The 13,312-nt window shown below is 45.8% G+C and overlaps 1 protein-coding gene across 3 annotated transcripts in view; it reads left to right on the plus strand.

Moving 5' to 3' along the window:
* Positions 1–13,312, plus strand: part of LOC118361381 (cadherin-4-like) — a 351,441-nt gene that overhangs the window by 167,461 nt on the left and 170,668 nt on the right. The gene's annotated exons all lie outside the window — the stretch shown is intronic.

The following is a 13,312-nucleotide window of genomic DNA, read 5'->3' on the forward strand; positions in this document are numbered from 1 at the left end:
CACACATATAGCCAATAGCGTTATCCCTGGATAGCAAGGTCCCCACACACCCACACATATAGCCAATAGAGTCGCTCTAGACATTACATGAGAAATAGATCATCCACACTATGTGCATCACTGACGACTCATCGGTACGCTCAGAATCATAACGTTTTTTTGTCATGTTTTCTCTCTGTGTATCTCATCAGTCATAGCACAGTTAAAGCCTTGTGTGTGTTAATGTGCGGGGGCGGGTGGAGAGAGTGATTGTGCTCCTCAGTATAACTGCGAGGTGGGGTACGGTTGGGAGGGAGGGAGGGCTGGCGCTGTCTGTTTTGATTGGGGGGGATAATGATCAGAGTGGAAGCAGACATTGTGAACAGGTCTGGGGGGCTTATTTTGAGTGGCAGCACAGTGTAGGTGTATGCATTGGGACATTTCATCCCTCTACTCTGTGTAATGAAGATGATGGCGGAGGGTGTGCCTCCAAGCTTGTGTCCTGTGTGATTGCACTTAATGAGAGGACAATAGACAATCAGCCGTGCTGCTTTACAGTTGATACACTTGACGTTGTTCAAACTTTGTGCCGCACACTTTGTCCTTTAATGAAGGTATTGTTGTGTGTATAATATGGGGGGGCATCTTTGTTTTCTCAGGAGATAAGTTTTTTTTGGCAACTCCGCTACATGACGTGACACTGGCTTTAAGTACACTCTCAAATGCACTTGATCTACAATACATAGCCACACCAACTATGCAGTGTGCTTGACATCCTCACATACTTCACGTTCGGTACACCCGCGGTAACAGACACGGACGGACACACGTTGCTTTTCTTAGTATGTGCGCGTGCGAGTCTATGCGTGTGTGTGTGTGTGCGCGCGTGCGTGTATGGCTTGTCAGACAGGTCTATAAAGCTAAGTGATGTGGTGCGGCTGTGCTGTGTAGTCTGATGGATGTAGAGCGGGAACAGAGGCTATCGTGGTGTACATCATCTCTCTACAGACACAATCCCATACGCCGGCTGCTGAAGGAGAGACACATAAATAAGCCCTGACTCTGTGTGTGTGTGACACACCAATCTAGGCATTTTACAGCTGTGCTAACCCATGCACACAGGCAGAAACACACTTTCTTGTAAACATACTCCCTTTCTCCCTCAAACATTTACACAGCGCACTCAAATACTCTGTCAATATTACAGACCAATACTTTTTGTTAAGTGCCAAAAAAATAAAAATAAAAGACTGAATCAAACAAAATGGCTGAATGAAAGAAAAGCGACTTCAGGAAGTGACAAAAAGAAAGTGCATGACGTGGAGCACACAGAGGGAGCATGTTTTGTCCATTTCAGACAATGAACACGGATAATGGGTAACACTGCTGCAGGATGGAAAAGCAGAACGGGGGCAAGTGGACACTGGAGCAGGCGTATCAATGCTCTCTGTGGCTGTATACAAGGAGAAACGACATCAGCTTGCAGCAGAGCCCATGGAGATGATGCCCGAAAACGCACACCGGTGAGATTGTTCCAGTGAGAGGAAGTGTGAATGTTACAGTGGAGCTCAACAAGCAGAAGGTAAATCTACCACTCTACTTCGTGAAAGGCAACCACCCAGCTTTTCTATGATGCACATGGCTGGAAAAGATCAAACTACACTGGCAGGAAATTCACAGGGTTGCAAAAGAGTTAAGGAATTCCAACAGATTCTGTTTGGATGACGATTCACACTGCTGATGGACCATAGACCCCTCACCTCCATCTTTGGTCAACCACCCCCCACACTCCCCACATTCTGTTGCTCGCAGCCAGCCGCATGTGGCAATGGGTCTTACAGTTTTCTGGTCACCAATACGACATCTAGTACAGGTCTGAGCAGAACTGCAATGCAGACAGACTCTTCAGGCTTCCCTTACCTGTCGCACACACTGAGCCCTCCCAGGCTGAAATCCTCTACTTCCAGGAAGTGATGAACGCACCAGTTACATCAGCCCAAGTGAAGAAGGTTACCCCCACGGATCCGGTGATGTCTGAGATCATAGACATTGTCACCTTGTGCTGGGGAGGAGAGCTGACGGACAGCTTTACCCGGTGAGAAGAAACGAGCTCACGGATCAGTCTGAATGCTTGTCACGGGACTTTCAAATCCTCATACCGCAGCCACAGAGAAAGCAGGTGCTTGAACACCATTCAGGTCACTGTGGCATGGTGGCCAGACTTGGATACAGCTATCGAAGAAAAGGCCAAGTCGCGTTCTGCACATCAAAAGATGCAGAACATGCCTCAGCTAGCGCCACTACACCCATGGGACTTCCCAGAAGGAGCCTTGACATTGAGTCCACGTCGACTTTTCAGGCCCACTGGAGGATTGTATGTCCTTAGTCATAGTCGACCCAGACAGCAAATGGCCTGAGGTTGCATTGATGAAGAGCACTTGATGAAGAGCATTGGTGAAGAGCAGAGAGAACCATCGAAGAGCAACGGTCAATCTTCGGTCACTTGGGATTGCCAACGCAACTCAATAGCAATAATGACCCCCAACTTGTGTCTGAAGAATCAAGCAGACAATGAAGTAAGCTATAAAATCAACACGAGGAAACAGGCTCCAAAACACCTTCCTGTTGACCTACAAAACGATCCCCCCCATGATACAACCAAAGTGGTACCCACGTCAGCCATGATGAAAAGACCGCTTTGCACGCGACTCGACAACCTGAGACCTCCAAAGACTAAACAGGTTTTTACATACTTTCTTTTTTTTTTACCTTTATTTAAACTAGGCAAGTCACTTAAGAACAAATTCTTATTTTCAATGACAGCCTAGTGGGTTAACTGCCTGTTCAGGGGCAGAATGACAGATTTGTACCTTGTCAGCTCGGGGATTTGAACTTGCAACCTTTCGGGTACTAGTGCAACACTCTAACCACTAGGCTACACTGCCGCCCCAATACGTGACAGAGAAGTGGAGAGACGGAGCAAAGCTACAGACAGAAGCTTCAGAGCTGGAGCGAGAGTTCTTGCTCGGAACTACTGCAAAGGTCCAAAGTGGATACCAGCAACAGTGGTAGCACAAACAGGCCCTCTGCCCCACACGGTTCACACGCCAGAGAACATCATCTTGAGGAGACACGTGGCTACTGGAGACCTATCACAATTATGTGCCAGCACCTGAACATCCACTGCAGCAACCTACAAATATGGAAAATACTCCAGACTCACCTATGAGATACTGTTGCAACCAAGTATGGCCATACACCACTCAGACTCAGAGACAATGTGACTGTAGACTCACTTGTACATTGTCATTACCCTGCAAGAGAAAGACGACCCCATGAAAGGTTGAACATTGAGTTCAGAGACTGAACTCTGACATTGGGGCAGAATACACCTCAGAGTTAAGTCTGGGAACTGAGGTAGTCTACCCTTCCTTAGTTCAGGAAAGGTTATTCTGAAAATTGCCATTGTAACATTAAGATAACTGTTATGTTAAAATATACATGTTTATTTAAAGATAGACTGTAAAGAAAACAATATGCAAACCCAGACGACACTGGGCCAACTGTGCACCGCCCTATGAGACTCCCAATCACGGCTGGATGTGATGCAGCCTGGTTTCGAACCAGGGACTGCAGTGACATGCAGTATCTTAGACCACTGCGCCAGTTGGGAGTAAACAAAAACCTATGTTAATTTCTACTCCTGTCTCATTTCCGGCACTTATATTAGTTGTATAAGTAATACAGTGTGCCTATACAACAATCCGTCTCTTCTACAGAGGCTTCCGAAAGTATTCACCCCCTTGGAATTTTTCCTATTTTGTTGCCTTACAACCTGGAATTAAAATGTTTTTTTTTTTTTTTTGGGGGGTCGTATCATTTGATTTACACAACATGCCTACCACTTTGAAGATGCAAAATATGTTTTATTGTGAAACAAACAAGAAATAAGACCCCCCAAAAAATGAAAACTTGAGCGTGCATAACTATTCACCCCCCGAAGGCAATCTTTGTAGAGCCACCTTTCGCAGCAACTACAGCTGCAAGTCTCTTGGGTGTGTCTTTATAAGCTTGGCACATCCAGCCACTGGGTTTTTGCCCATAATTCAAGGCAAAACTGCTCCAGCTCCAGTTGGATGGGTTCTGCTGGTGTACAGCAATCTTTAAGTCATACCACAGATTCTCAATTGGATTGAGGTCTGGGCTTTGACTAGGCCATTCCAAAACATTTAAATGCTTCCCCTTGAACCACTCAAGTGTTTCTTTAGCAGAATATTTAGGGTCATTGTCCTCAAATGTCTGGAGAATGAAACAGGTTTCCCTCAAGAATTTTCCTGTACTTACGCCATCCACCATTCCTTCAATTCTGACCAGTTTCCCAGTCCCTGCCGTTGAAAAACATCCCCACAGCATGATGCTGCCACCACCATGCTTCACTGTGGGGATGGTGTTCTCGGGGTGATGTGAGGTGTTGGGTTTGCGCAAGACATTTTCCTTGATGGCCAAAAAGCTCAATTTTAGTCTCATCATACCAGAGTACCTTCTTCCATATGTTTGAGGAGTCTCCCACATGCCTTTTGGCGAACACCAAACGTGTTTGTTTATTTATTTCTTTAAGCGATGGCTTTTTTCTTGCCACTCATCCATAAAGCCCAGCTCTGAGGAGTGTACGGCTTAAAGTGGTCCTATGGACAGACACTTCAATCTCCACTGTGGAGCTTTGCAGCTCAGGGTTATCTTTGGTCTCTTTGTTGCCTCTGATTAGTGGCCTCCTTGCCTGGTTTGTGAGTTTTGGTGGGCGGCCCACTCTTGGCAGGTTTGTTGTGGTGCCATATTCTTTCAATTATTTAATAATGGCTTTAATGGGGCTCCGTGGGATGTTCAAAGTTTTGGATATTTTTTTTAACCCAACCCTGATCTGTACTTCTCGACAACTTTGTCTCTGGCCTGTTTGGAGAGCTCCTTGGTCTTCATGGTGCCGCTTGCTTGATGGTGCCACTTGCTTAGTGGTGTTGCAGACTCTGGGGCCTTTCAGAGCAGGTGTATATATACTGAGATCATGTGACAGATCATGCGACATTTAGATTACACACAGATGGACTTTATTTAACTCATTATGTGACTTCTGAAGGTAATTGGTTGCAACAGATCATATTTAGGGGCTTCATAGCAAAGGGGGTGAATACATTTGCATGCACCACTTTTCCGTAAAAAAAAGAAGTGTTTTGTTTTTTTAAACTTATTTTATTTCACTTCACCAATTTGGACTATTTTGTGTATGTCCATTACATGAAATCCAAATAAAAATCCATTTAAATTACAGGTTGTAATGCAACAAAATCTGAAAAAAAAACGCCAAGGGGGATGAATACTTTTGTATCTCTCTCTCATCTCTCCTTGTCTCTCGCTTGTATGTGTGTGTTGGCAGCGTCAATCACTCATCAACCTCGCTCCGTCAGATGCTCCGGCTGTCTATTTCCGATGGCAGTGTTGATCTGGTAGGTTAGCACACATGCATTTTGGATGGCTTAGTGTAGCCATCTTTTTTTTGCAGAAGTCTACTGGCCCTAGCAGTGTGCTATTTCAGTAGCTGAATGACCTCTACACTTCCTTCCCAAGGACTGCGATGGACAACCTCCAAACTCTGCTCAACTCGACACACTCATCATCACAACAGAAAAAGTTTCTTTCTCTCCCTTTCTATCGGTCTCTATCTCTGTATCCCTCTCTCCCTCCCTCCCCACTCCATCTCTCTCTTTCTCTCTCCCTCCTTTCTCAGAGCCAAATTAAGTATATTTATGGCACCTGTGCTGGAAAAACACTCTCTGGGAGACGTTCCTCTAATTTCATTTTCAAAATGACAGCGATAAATTGATCAAATGGGCCGAATCGAATCAGAATCTCACGCAGGCCCATCCGTCATGGCCCATCCTCGGGGAGCTGTGGGCGTAGTTAAACCAGCCAAAGCCATACACTAGCAGGAGAAAAAGAGGGAGAGGGTGAGGGAGAGGGAGAAGGGAGGCAGGAGGAGAGGATGAGTGGGTGTAAGGAGGGAAAAGGGGACCAAAAAAGAGGAATTACTGTACGTCACATCGCCATCAACAAAATGGCTGTGCAATCAGTTCCTTATTCATCATAACTTTCTTAAAGACGTTTTAATTTACAGAACTCTCTGGAGAACATAAGGCCTTGCCCGACTGTGCATGTATGTGTGGGTGTCCGTGCATCCACACGTGTGTATTGTTGTGTTTCTGTGTGTACTGCAGAGGTCAAAGCTAATTTTCCAACACAGCAAAGCCTCACGGGGGAAGCCGGGCTAAGTACTCAGGCTGCCGATGGACCAGCGTGATAATTCATTAATCAGAACACAAGTTAATTGATTCGGCTGCTCATCGCTCCGTTGCAGAAAGCCTCCTTCATTCAAACAGCACACTGAGCTTTATCCCTCCCTGGCCTCTGAGAGCTGCAGGTTCACACGCTCCATGCCCTCTCTATACCTCTGTCACTTTCTCTCCTTCACTTACCCCACTCTCACACTTTAAACTCCTTCTTTCTCTCTTTCTCTTGGTCTCTCTCCCTCACACTTTATCGCCTCCTCCCTCGCTCACACTTTGTCGCCAGCCTCTTCCTTCTCCTCTCTTTCTCTTCCCCTCAAACTGACTCGTTAGCTCCCTTTGTCTCTTCTTCTTTTCTTTCTTCTTTTGCTTCCCCTCTCTATCTTCCTCCCCTCCTCTCTCTCTGCGTTTATCTGTGTGTGTGTGTGTGTGTGTGTGTGTGTGTGTGTGTGTGTGTGTGTGTGTGTGTGTGTGTGTGTGTGTGTGTGTGTGTGTGTGTGTGTGTGTGTGTCACTGTGCAGGCTTAACCAGGCGTAAGCATGGTAAAGCAGCTTAGCACTAACAGGGCTAATGAAGTCAAGGCCCCGGGTCCCTCTAAAGGAGATCAATGCTGCTACTCTGTTGGCTCTGTGGAGCTTGTCAGCGTTGAATGATAAGATGAATCAGTCATACGGCCCGCAAACTAGCAGACTGACACTCAGATATGTGGTAATACTAATGCTACTAAAAACATGCAGGAGTACACAGGTAGGCAGACAGAGAGGCAGGCAGGCACACATATAGTCTCTCACACGCACACACACCACCCACTCTCAGCCGAACACCCAGCCCCCCAGTCTGTTCTAATTGATGATTCCAACATGGCATCAAGGGCACAAAGTGAGATATATATATATATATATGAGAGAGAGAGAGAGAGAGAGAGAGAGAGAGAGAGAGAGAGAGAGAGAGAGAGAGAGAGAGAGAGAGAGAGAGAGAGAGAGAGAGAGAGAGAGAGAGAGAGAGAGAGAGAGAGAGAGAGAGAGAGAGAGAGAGAGAGAGAGAGAGAGAGAGAGAGAGAGAGAGAGAGAGAGAGAGAGAGAGAGAGAGAGAGAGAGATTTGTGGTTTCAGGTAGAAGAACCCCGTTGTGTTCCATTTAGAACCCTCTGTGGAAAGGTTCTTCATGGAACCCAAAGAGGTTCTACCTCGAACCAAAAAGGGTTCTTCAATGGGTTTTCCTATGGGGACAGCCAATCTAACCATTTTAGGTTCTAGATAGAACCTAATTTTCTAAGAGTGTAGCCCTCTCCTGGATGACTATACATGTAAACAGCTCAGCCTGGTGACGAGACGTGCACTGGGTTTGACCATTTTGATTTGTTTTTTTGACTGGGTCTTGCTCAGAGACATCCAACTTCCTGAAACATTACTGGAGGACCTAAGAATGGCTCTGACCCATATAACCTGAAGGAAAGTTACAGGGAAGTTATCACTCATTGGAATTCAACACATGCAGTATAACATTTCACGTCTGTGTTTACATGCTTGTTCAGGAGAGCGTAGAGAGCGCGTGCGCCTATGTGTGCGTCTATAAGTAGAAGTGTGAAAGTGTCTGTGTGTTTAAACGCCAATACGGTGGCGCGGAGCGACAGAGGATATGGTAGGGGTCAAGAAGCTGCCTCTGTCGGAGGGAAAAGGAGGCAGAGGAGGGCTTGCCCTGGTAGCCCGAAGATGCTAATTTACCTGTCAACTTACACAGGGAGCAGAGTGATCTCCAAGCCTCCACACCACCACCACACACTCTCTCTCTCTCACACGTCTTCCACTATTACTTTCAGTACATACTGATACTGCCTTGCATTCCACTCCTATATCATATTATTACATTTGTTTGTTGTCTCTTTCGCTCTCTTTCTCTACCTGTTTTCTGTTCGAACTTCCTCTCAGAAGATCCTCCTTCTGGCGCAGCTGAAGAAAGTGTTTCATTGAAATGCACGCTCGCTTCTGCCAACGTGCGGGCCCCTAGCCAAGTCTCTCACCTATTCCCGTGCCAAGAGAAGCCTGCCTAGCTCATAGAGAGAGTGTTCCGAAGGGTGGAGCCGTTGTGGTTGAGTTAGGATGTGTGGACACGTCCTGGTTTTGTTTACCACCGTGTGCCGTTCCGCTGTGCGCTCACCGTGCTGCTCGGTTGCTCATCCTCTTCGGGACCCCAAGGACGAGAGATGCCGGTGTGGATTATTTTGGCTTGTTTGTTTTTCGAGCCTGCGTTTGAGGCCCTGAGAGAGAGAGGGGTCAGCGCAGGTCTGACTCTGCTGAACCCACCCCCTTCGTACCCAGATAATAGGGTCCAACACTGGGAGGGTTTTAAACGGCACCCTCCACAGGGTGACCAAAGGCCACTTTGTCAGATGATGCCCACGTCTGTGTGAATTAAGGATTTAGAGCTGATGCAGCTGGGGAAATGACTGCAGTCTGACAGGCTGGCTGTTCCTTTTTTTGGGGGGTGAGACCCGTGGTGCGCTTTGCGAGCTTGGCTACCTCATGACTCACAAGCGTTTCAGACTTGAGCGGAGATCCTTTGCACGCACGCACACACACAAACACACACAACCTTCCCAGACTTACATGTCCTCCTCATTAAGCCTGTCTGGGCCTGGAAAAATGTCTCTCTGCCTGCCTCTGACAGAAACAGCAAAGGATAGAAAATAAAAGTACGAGGAAAATGGAACGATAGAGACAGATCACAAATCTCTCTGGCTGAATCTCCCTCTCCCAAGTTTCAACTTGCCAATTAAATGCGGGGAACATTTAAGAGGTTTTTGTGGCCGGGCCAAGTTAATTTGCTGTTCTGTGTTCCTCCCACCATGGGGTAGCGGTTGGTGATTGCGACGGGCAGACGGCAATGAGAGTTTTGAGGCAAGAGGACTGGCACACTCAGTGTAATTGACTTCACAAACTACAACTCATCAAGCCTATTGTCTCAACGTCAATGTCAGACAGGGAGGCTGTCGAAGTGCGGGCATGAAGGCGTATACCTTCGATTGGGCCATTGTCTCCTGGTTGGGGGATGTGACTTCGACGTTCACCTCACTGCTGTTGTTGATCTTGTTTCGGTGTTGTCTCTTTAGCCTCGGATGATGTCAGTGGTGGGAACAGAGCCAATCCCTTGAGGCTAATGACTCTTGTTCATGTTTGAACAACATGTCGCCTCCCCCCCTGTGCTCCCTATCGCTCCATGTCTCTCTCTATCCCTGCCCGCCCCGAGTGAGTTAGAGCTGCTATACATCTCTGTCTGCTCAGGGCTGGGGGACGCCACAGTCGAAGGGGCAGCCCCAGCATGCTGGCAGTGCAGGGGAGGTGGGTGCCATATTGCACCCAGCGTGGAGGCTCCGGTGTGGGCCTGGCTCGGAAGCCAGTTCCCGGGCTAGCTTGGATTGGCCCAGCAGGATGGTGGTGGGAGGGTAGGCTGGAGAGGAGAGGAAGGCAGAGGAACGGAAGACGGTTGATGGATACTTCACTTTTTACTTTGGAGTCCACAGGCAGCATCCTGGGAGAGTGTATGTGAGAAGCATGGAGAGCAGACGTGTTCAAGTACCATCTCACACTCACACGCTCACACACACTGCACATCCACACCTAGATAACAAAGTCAGTCATGCACAGAAACAAAATTCACACATGGAGTCTTGCAAACTTTTTACCAAATGACCCAATCAACACCACCCGGCATGTTAGTTGGTTACCTTGAACTACTAGAAGTGCTTGCTTTTTTTTGTCTTACGTAAAATGTTTATATTCATGTGCAGACACATCATAGCGAGCTGTGCCCATAACGAGTCTCACCCTCCGCCGGCTTCGCAGTCACGCTAATTAGGCTGGCATTTTGCTTCTCCGGTTGTTGCGTTCTCTAACGCTGCCTCGTCAGCCGCTCAAAGGGATGTTACCACGGTAACGCAGGCAGATGGATAGTTCTGGAGTCTCTTCAGGAGAGAACCAACAAAGAAGAAGAAACACACACAAACAAACACTATATGTCAAACAAACAAGCAAGAAAGAAACATAGATGGATCGTTTTCCTTCTGACAGTCTGCAGCTGCCGAGAAAAGAGAAAGGCTGTGTCTTCCTCTCTCTCTCTCTCTCTCTCTCTCTCGAGCTGCCTTTCTTTTCGGCTGAGGAGCTGATTCTGATTCAGTCCAGGGGTTTTATTACCAAATTTACGATGCAAATCCCACTTGTTCCCCGACACAGGGAAAATGAGCCTGGGTCTGGGAGAAAATTTGGAGTCTGGAACATTGCATAGCTGAACAGGGGACCTGAGCCTGGAAGAAAAACTCGCTGTTAACAGCATTCTCCCCTTAAAGCTCTACTCCAACATTTCTTACTTTCTTAACCTCTGGGGTATGTGGGATGCTAGCGTCCCACCTGGTCAAAAGCCAGAGAAAATGCAGAGCGCCAAATTCAAATAAATTACTATAAAAATCTAACTTTCATGAAATCACACATTTAAGATACCAAATTAAAGCGACACTTGTTGTGAATCCAGCCAACATGTCAGATTTCAAAAAGGCTTTTCGGCCAAAGCAAACGATGCTATTATCTGAGGATAGCACTTCCGTAAATAAAGAGAGAAAGCATATTTTAACCCTGCAGACGTGACACAAAACGCAGAAATAAAAATATAAATCAGCCCTTACCTTTGACGAGCTTCTTCTGTTGGCACTCCAATATGTCCCATAAACATCACAAATGGTCCTTTTGTTTGATTAATTCCATCTGTATATATACAAAATGTCCATTTATTTGGCGCGTTTGATCCAGAAAAACACCGGTTCCAACTTGCGCAACGTGACTACAAAATATCTCAAAAGTTACCTGTAAACTTTGCCAAAACATTTCAAACTACTTTTGTAATACAACTTTAGGTATTTTTTAAAGTAAATAATCGATAAAATTGAAGACGGGGATGATCTGTGTTTAATACAGGAAGAAAACAAACTGATGCTACCTTTCTGGTCACACGCCTCTATCTAACAGTACACTTGAAGTGACCCTCGTTTTGAACAGGGCTACTTCTTCATTATACAAAGGAAAACCTCAACCAATTTCTAAAGACTGGTGACGTCCAGTGGAAGCGGTAGGAACTGCAAGAAAGTCCCTTAGAAATCTGGATTCCCAATGAAAGCTCATTGACAAGAGAGTGACCTCAAAACAAACAAAAATCTGAATGGTTTGTCCTCGGGGTTTCGCCTGCTACATAAGTTATGTTATACTCACAGACATGATTCAAACCGTTTTAGAAACTGCAGAGTGTTTTCTATCCAAATCGACTAATAATATGCACATCTTATCTTCTGTGGATGAGTAGCAGGCAGTTGAATTTGGGCATGCATTTCATGTCACCAAGAAGTTAACCTCTTGCTCCTACCTGACACGCAGGCGTCCCATCTAGACATCTGGAAATGCAAATGCGCTACGCTAAATGCTTATAGTACTAGTTAAAACTCAAACGTTCATTAAAATACACATGCAGGGTATTGAATTAAAGCTACACTCGTTGTGAATCCAGGCAACAAGTCAGATTTTTAAAATGCTTTTCGGTGAAAGCATGAGAAGCTATTATCTGATAGCATGTAACACCCCAAAAGACCCGCAGGGGACGTAAACAAAATAATTAGCATAGTCGTCGCTTACACAAACCGCACAACTAAAATATAAAACATTCATTACCTTTGACCATCTTCTTTGTTGGCACTCCTAGATGTCCCATAATCACTATTGGGTCTTTTTTTCGATTAAATCGGTCCATATATAGCCTAGATATCGATCTATGAAGACTGTGTGATAAACGAAAAGAAATAGCGTCTTATAACGTAACGTCATTTTTTAAAATTAAAAAAGTCGATGATAAACTTTCACAAAACACTTCGAAATACTTTTGTAATGCAACATTAGGTATTAGTACACGTTAATAAGCTACCAAATTGATCACGAGGCGATGTATATTCTTTAGCTGTCCGTCTGGAAATAATGTCCGGGTAAATCTCAACCAAAATATCCGGCCGGAGACCTGAACAAATGGCTTGTCTCTTCTTCGTTTGACCAAGAAACAAAGCCTAGGCAAATGACAAGACTGTTGACATCGTGTGGAAGCTGTAGGTATTGCAACCTCAGCCCCATTTATTGTGGTTCGCCTTTATCAATGGGTTGAAGTGGCGGATGGATATATATTTCCATTTTCAGTGATCAGATTTTCCTGCGCTTTTCGATGAAACGCACGTTCTGTTATAGTCACAGCCGTGATTTAACCAGTTTTATAAACATCTGAGTGTTTTCTATCCACACATACTAATCATATGCATATAATATATTCCTGGCATGAGCAGCAGGGCGCTGAAATGTTGCATGTACTGTGCATATGAGACTTGATATTAGCATATCGCACCAGTCAACCATGGTAATGACATTCATACAAGGAAGCATTCCTACACAGAGTCTACGTCAGAAACGACACCCTGTTCCCTTTCACGTGCACTCCTTTTAAATTGCTTTTTAAATCTTTTTTTTCTACCCTTATTTCACCAAGTAATTTGACTGAGAACACATTCTCATTCACAGCAACCACCTGGAGAATAGTTACAGGGAAGAGGATCTTACGATAAGTGCCATGGGATCTTTAGTAACCACCGAGAGGCAGGACACCCGTTTAACGTCCCATCCCGAAAGACGGCTCAAAGGGCTCTGGTCAAAATGAATGCACTATTTAGAGAATAGGGTGCAATTTGGGACGCATCCGGAGAGATCAGGTGATTAACTATCCCGTTCCATGGTGTAGCCGCTGTAACCCAGAATGTTCTCCACTTCAGGCCCCACGGCGTTCCCTGCCTGCCTTCTCCGAACATCCTAATATTTCAAGGATTTATCCTCCTTCCCTGGTGGGGGGTGATCCCAGGGAGAGGGATCTGGAGGTAGACAGACAGAGCTCCTCCAGGATCCCGTGGTTTCCCATGTTCTCCTGGAT

The sequence above is a fragment of the Oncorhynchus keta genome, chromosome 28 (assembly GCF_023373465.1).
Source record: "Oncorhynchus keta strain PuntledgeMale-10-30-2019 chromosome 28, Oket_V2, whole genome shotgun sequence".
Lineage (NCBI taxonomy): Eukaryota > Metazoa > Chordata > Actinopteri > Salmoniformes > Salmonidae > Oncorhynchus > Oncorhynchus keta.